This window comes from Oncorhynchus nerka, unplaced genomic scaffold (assembly GCF_034236695.1).
Source record: "Oncorhynchus nerka isolate Pitt River unplaced genomic scaffold, Oner_Uvic_2.0 unplaced_scaffold_748, whole genome shotgun sequence".
NCBI classification, from domain to species: Eukaryota; Metazoa; Chordata; class Actinopteri; order Salmoniformes; family Salmonidae; genus Oncorhynchus; species Oncorhynchus nerka.
Genome location: NW_027040457.1, coordinates 296,684 through 304,252, shown reverse-complemented (window position 1 = coordinate 304,252; position 7,569 = coordinate 296,684).

The following is a 7,569-nucleotide window of genomic DNA, read 5'->3' as shown; positions in this document are numbered from 1 at the left end:
ATAACCAGCAGCTCTACTGAATAACCAGCAGCTCTACTGAATAACCAGCAGCTCTACTGAATAACCAGCAGCTCTACTGAATAACCAGCAGCTCTACTGAATAACCAGCAGCTCTACTGAATAACCAGCAGCTCTACTGAATAACCAGCAGCTCTACTGAATAACCAGCAGCTCTACTGAATAACCAGCAGCTCTACTGAATAACCAGCAGCTCTACTGAATAACCAGCAGCTCTACTGAATAACCAGCAGCTCTACTGAATAACCAGCAGCTACACTGAATAACCAGCAGCTCTACTGAATAACCAGCAGCTCTACTGAATAACCAGCAGCTCTGAACTGAATAACCAGCAGCTCTACTGAATAACCAACCAGCAGCTCTACTGAATAACCAGCAGCTCTACTGAATAACCAGCAGCTCTACTGAATAACCAGCAGCTCTACTGAATAACCAGCAGCTCTACTGAATAACCAGCAGCTCTACTGAATAACCAGCAGCTCTACTGAATAACCAGCAGCTCTACTGAATAACCAGCAGCTCTACTGAATAACCAGCAGCTCTATAGAATAACCAGCAGCTCTACTGAATAACCAGCAGCTCTATAGAATAACCAGCAGCTCTACTGAATAACCAGCAGCTCTACTGAATAACCAGCAGCTCTACTGAATAACCAGCAGCTCTACTGAATAACCAGCAGCTCTACTGAATAACCAGCAGCTCTACTGAATAACCAGCAGCTCTACTGAATAACCAGCAGCTCTACTGAATAACCAGCAGCTCTACTGAATAACCAGCAGCTCTACTGAATAACCAGCAGCTCTACTGAATAACCAGCAGCTCTACTGAATAACCAGCAGCTCTACTGAATAACCAGCAGCTCTACTGAATAACCAGCAGCTCTACTGAATAACCAGCAGCTCTACTGAATAACCAGCAGCTACACTGAATAACCAGCAGCTCTACTGAATAACCAGCAGCTACACTGAATAACCAGCAGCTCTGAATAACCAGCAGCTCTACTGAATAACCAGCAGCTAACCCAGCAGCTCTACTGAATAACCAGCAGCTCTACTGAATAACCAGCAGCTCTACTGAATAACCAGCAGCTCTACTGAATAACCAGCAGCTCTACTGAATAACCAGCAGCTCTACTGAATAACCAGCAGCTCTACTGAATAACCAGCAGCTCTACTGAATAACCAGCAGCTCTACTGAATAACCAGCAGCTCTACTGAATAACCAGCAGCTCTACTGAATAACCAGCAGCTCTACTGAATAACCAGCAGCTCTACTGAATAACCAGCAGCTCTATAGAATAACCAGCAGCTCTACCAGCAGCTGAATAACCAGCAGCTAACCAGCAGCTCTACTGAATAACCAGCAGCTCTAACTGAATAACCAGCAGCTCTACCAGAATAATAACCAGCAGCTCTACTGAATAACCAGCAGCTCTACTGAATAACCAGCAGCTACACTGAATAACCAGCAGCTCTACTGAATAACCAGCAGCTACACTGAATAACCAGCAGCTACACTGAATAACCAGCAGCTCTACTGAATAACCAGCAGCTCTGAATAACCAGCAGCTATAACCAGCAGCTCTACTGAATAACCAGCAGCTCTACAACCAGCAGCTCTACTGAATAACCAGCAGCTCTACTGAATAACCAGCAGCTCTATAGAATAACCAGCAGCTACACTGAATAACCAGCAGCTCTACTGAATAACCAGCAGCTACACTGAATAACCAGCAGCTCTACTGTATAACCAGCAGCTCTACTGAATAACCAGCAGCTCTACAGAATAACCAGCAGCTCTACCGATAGGTTCCATCGATTGCCTCCCAACACAACAATTGATTTTCAGGTGGTCTGACTCTCCTCACAACCACATGCGATTGTTCCCTAATCCCTCTATTTACTTAGTGTGTTCGTTTTCTAAACTGTTATTAGACAGATGATGTTGAAATATAATATATAAGTAATCCAATCCTCCATGCTAAAAGTACGGCTGTTTGACTGTTCCCACACAGATATTCCCACTCCCATTTTATTTTGTTGCGTGTCGCTGGGGTAGAGAATTACCTCAGGAGCAATCAGTTTTATGCCCAGCTTTGACGGGGGAAAAGAGGAAAATGACGCATTCTTTAAGTCTCATGGACATGAAGTTAAACCTCTCATAGGGATACTGTAGGGGACGGACTACGCCGTGCGTCCATTCACATGTATACACTGAGTTGAATCTCTTGCGAACGTTGCTAGAGACACACTTTGGCAAGGCTCTCTGCACATTCATGTACTGTGTCATGTTACCCAACGTAAGAGATGGCTCTATCACAAACGGCAGCCATGCCCCCTTTACACAATCCACTACTTCAGACCACACCCCTGTGGGCAACACCCTATGTTCTCTTTCAGACGTAGTGCACATTAAAGGGGAAGAGGACGCCATTTGGGATACATTAGATGGGTCATCCATAGAGCTGAGTGGGGATGACATCTATTGGGGCTGAGTGGGGTTCACCATACATCAGAGATGATATATATTGGGAGTGAGTGGAGTTCACCATACATCAGAGATGATATCTATTGGGGCTGAGTGGGGATGACTTCCCGGGGAAGGTTGCACTGACTTCAATCAAATCAAATCAAATGTATTTATATATCCCTTCGTACATCAGCTGATATCTCAAAGTGCTCTACAGAAACCCAGCCTAAAACCCCAAACAGCAAGCAATGCAGGTGTAGAAGCACGGTGGCTAGGATAAGCTCCCTAGAAAGGCCAAAACCTAGGAAGAAACCTAGAGAGGAACCAGGCTATGTGGGGTGGTCAGTCCTCTTCTGGCAGTGTCGGGTGGAGATTATAACAGAACATGTCCAAGATGTTCAAATGTTCATAAATGACCAGCATGGTCCAATAACAATAAGGCAGAACAGTTGAAACTGGAGCAGCAGCACGGCCAGGTGGACTGGGGACAGCAAGGAGTCATCATGTCAGGTAGTCCTGAGGCATGGTCCTAGGGCTCAGGTCCTCCGAGAGAGAGAAAGAAAGAGAGAAAGAGAGAATTAGAGAGAGCACACTTAAATTCACACGGGACACCGAATAGGACAGGAGAAGTACTCCAGATATAACAAACTAACCCTAGCCCCCCGACACACAAACTACTGCAGCATAAATACTGGAGGCTGAGACAGGAGGGGTCAGGAGACACTGTGGACCCATCCGAGGACACCCCCGGACAGGGCCAAACAGGAAGGATATAACCACACCCACTTTGCCAAAGCACAGCCCCCACACCACTTGAGGGATATCTTCAACCACCAACTTACCATCCTGAGACAAGGATGAGTATAGCCCACAAAGATCTCTGCCACGGCACAACCCAAGGGGGGGGGGGGATCAACCCAGACAGGATGATCACATCAGTGACTCAACCCCAACTCGGTTGAGACCGAGTTTGCGTCTCTGACATGGGTAGGCAGACCGTTCCATAAAAATAGAGCTCTATAGGAGAAAGCCCTGCCTCTAGCTGTTTGCTTATAAATTCTAGAGACAATTAGGAGGCCTGCGTCTTGTGACCGTAGCGTACATGTAGGTATGTACGGCAGGACCAAATCAGAGAGATAGCTAGGAGCAAGCCCATGTAATACTTTGTAGGTTAGCAGTAAAACCTTGAAATCAGCCCTTGCTTTGACAAGAAGCCAGTGTATGGAGGCTAGCACTGGAGTAATATGATCACATTTTTTGGTTCTAGTCAGGATTCTAGCAGCCGTATTTAGCACTAACTGAAGTTTATATAGTGCTTTATCCGGGTAGCCGGAAAGTAGAGCATTGCAGTAGTCTAGAAGTGACAAAAGCATGGATTAATATTTCTGCATAATTTTTGGACAGAAAGTTTCTGATTTTTGCAATGTTACGTAGATGAAAAAAAGCTTTCCCTGAAATGGTCTTGATATCTTCTTCAAAAGAGAGATCAGGGTCCAGAGTAACGCCGAGGTACTTCACAGTTTTATTTGAGACGACTGTACAACCATTAAGTTTAATTGTCAGATTCAACAGAAGAGCTCTTTGTTTCTTGGGACCTAGAACAAGCATCTCTGTTTTGTCCAAGTTTAAAAGTAGAAAGTTTGCAGCCATCCAATAGGTTGACATTTGGGATACATTAGATGGGTTAACCATAGAGCTGATGGAGTAGAGTTCACCATATATCAGAGATGATATCTATTGGGGCTGAGTGGGGTTCACCATACATCAGAGATGATATAATTGGGCTGCCATATATCAGAGATGAATATCTAGGTTGAGTGGGGTTCACCAATAACAGCAGCTCAGAGATGATAACCATTGAGCAGCTGAGTGGGGTTCACCATACATCAGACTGATATCTATTGGGGTTAAATGAGTTCACCATGACATCAGCAGATGATATATAGCAGCTTAGTAGAAATTGAGTTCACCATATATCAGAGATTATATATATAATTAGGGCAGAATGGAGTTCAATATACATCAGAGATGATATATATATTAGGGCAAAGCAGAGTTCACCATATATCAGAGATGATATATATTGGGGCTGAGTGGAGTTCACCATACATCAGAGATGATATATATTGGGGCTGAGTGGAGTTCACCATACATCAGAGATTATATATATTGGGGCTGAGTAGAGTTCCCCATATATCAGAGATGATATATATTAGGGCAGAGTGGAGTTCACTATACATCAGAGATGATATCTATTGGCGCTGAGTGGAGTTCACCATACATCAGAGATGATATATTGTGGCAAACCTCTTCAAGGTTAGGAGCGTTTGTCACAAACTAAGTGGTAAACTGTCACCAAGTCACCCAAGAATGAGAGTTCTTTCGAACAGGACAGTACCTGTGTGTTTGTTTCTCCGTCCTGGTCCACCCAGGCCGTAGGCGAGGTCAAGGATAGCAGGGTTCTACACTGAATCAGGTTCTCGGTAGGTCCAGGTCCAAACGCCAACAGGTAAGTCTAAAAAATCCAGCTCATACCACAGTAAATCCAGCCAATCTCTATAGTCTCTTTCTCTATTGTTCATAGATCCTTCCAGCACTCTCTCTCCTCTTCCTGGTTTTTCTTGACCCTTTATCTGTGAGTAACCTCCACCTTCTGAGTAACCCCCTTGCTTCTGGGACTTGTAGTTTTGGCAGCAGCCATTTTGTGATCTGTAGTTCTGACAGGGGTGGCCATTTTAATAACAGAGCCCGTTATTGTTCTGCTCTCACATATCTGCCACTTATCACCAGCACCCCCTTCTTAACCAGCAGCTCTACTGAATAACCAGGCAGCAAAGTTCACTGTATAACCAGCAGCTACACTAATAACCAGCAGCTCACTGAATAACCAGCAGCTGATACTATTGAACAACCAGCAGCTTCACCCTATATAGCAGCTCTATCTATAACTGCAGCTTCTACTGAATAACCAGCAGCTCTATGAACAACCAGCAGCTGAGTAACCAGCAGATCACCATATATCAGCAGATGACTATCTATAACCAGCAGGGCTCCGTTCAATAACCAGCAGCTACAACCAGCAGCTTATATCTAACCAGGGCCAGCAGCTTCACCATATATGACAGAGATAACCAGCATATCTATTAGGGCAGAATGGAGTTCAATATAACCTCCCAGACATAACCATATTAGGCAGAGCAGAGTTCACCATATAACCAGCAGCATGAGAGATGAAAACCAGCATATCATTGGGGCTGAGTAAGTTCTCTACTGTTCTTGCTGTTACATCAACCAGAGATGATATTCCATTGGGGCAACCCATTTTCCCAACACCATATTTCAGAGATGATATCTATCTGGCAGCTGAGTCGGTTTCACCATAATCAGAGATGATTCTATTGGGCTGAGTGGAGTTCACCATACATCAGAGATGATATCTAATATCTTCAATCCACATCAGAGATGGTATAAGTGGTAAACTGTTCACCAAGTCACCCAAGAATGATTCTTCTATGGGGCAGGACACACCTGTGTGTTTGTTTCTCCATTGGTCCACCCAGGTTCACTATACATCAAGGATTAGCAGGGTTCGGGCTGGTTCTCACCAAACGCCACATCAAGATTATAAACAATCCAGCTCATGAGTTCACTATAGCCAATCTCTATAGTCTCTTTCTGATTTTGTTCATCAGATCCTTCCAGCACTCTCTTCACCTCTTCCTGGTTTTTCTTGACCCTTTATCTGTGAGTCGGCTATTGGGGCTGAGTGTTCCCCCTTGCTTCTGGGACTTGTAGAGATGGCGGTATCTATTGCCATTTTGTGATCTGTAGTTCTGACATCATCGGGCAGATTTATCTATCTCACATATCTGCCACTGATCAACACCCCTTCTTTGCCACAATATATTAAAGAGATGATATAGGGGCTGAAGAGTTCAGGATGATATATATTGGGGCTGAGTAGAGTTCACCATCATCAGAGATATATATTGGGGCTGATGACATCTATTGGGGCTGAGTAGAGTTCACCATACATCAGAGATGATATATATTGGGGCTGAGTGGAGTTCACCATACATCAGAGATGATATCTATTGGGGCTGAGTTCACCATATATCAGAGATGATATCTATCAAAGTTCACCATATATCAGAGATGATATCTATTGGGGCAGAGTGGAGTTCACCTACATCAGACAGCAAGTGATATCTATTGGGGCTGAGGTCCAAAACCTAGAGTTCACCATATATCAGAGATTATATATAAGGAAGAAGCACGGTGGCAGGAGTTCAGAAGAAACCTAGAGAGGAACTATGCACCTATATCTGGCACAGAATGGAGTTCAAATACATCAGAGATGATATATATTGGGGCTGAGCAAGAGTTCACCATAGGTATCAGAGATGATATCTATTGGGGCTGAGTTCACCATACATCAGAGATGATATAATTGGGGCTGAGTAGAGTTCACCATACATCAGAGATGATATATATTAGGGCAGAGTGGAGTTCACTATACATCAGAGATGATATCTATTGGCGCTGAGTGGAGTTCACCATACATCAGAGATGATATCTATGGGGCTGAGTTCACCATACATCAGAGATGATATCTATGGGGCTGAGTTCACCATATATCAGAGATTATATCTATGGGGCTGATTTCACCATACATCAGAGATGATATACATTGGGGCTGAGTTCACTATACATCAGAGATGATATATATTGGGGCTGAGTTCACCATACATCAGAGATTATATATATTGGGGCTGAGTTCACTATACATCAGAGATGATATATATTGGGGCTGATTTCACTATACATCAGAGATGATATCTATGGGGCTGAGTTCACCATACATCAGAGATGATATCTATGGGGCTGAGTTCACCATACATCAGAGATGATATATATTGGGGCTGAGTGGAGTTCACCATACATCGGATGTGATATCTATTGGGGCTGAGTAGAGTTCACCATACATCAGAGATGATATATATTGGGTCTGAGTTCACCATACATCAGATATGATATATATTGGGGCTGAGTGGAGTTCACCATTCATCGGATGTGATATCT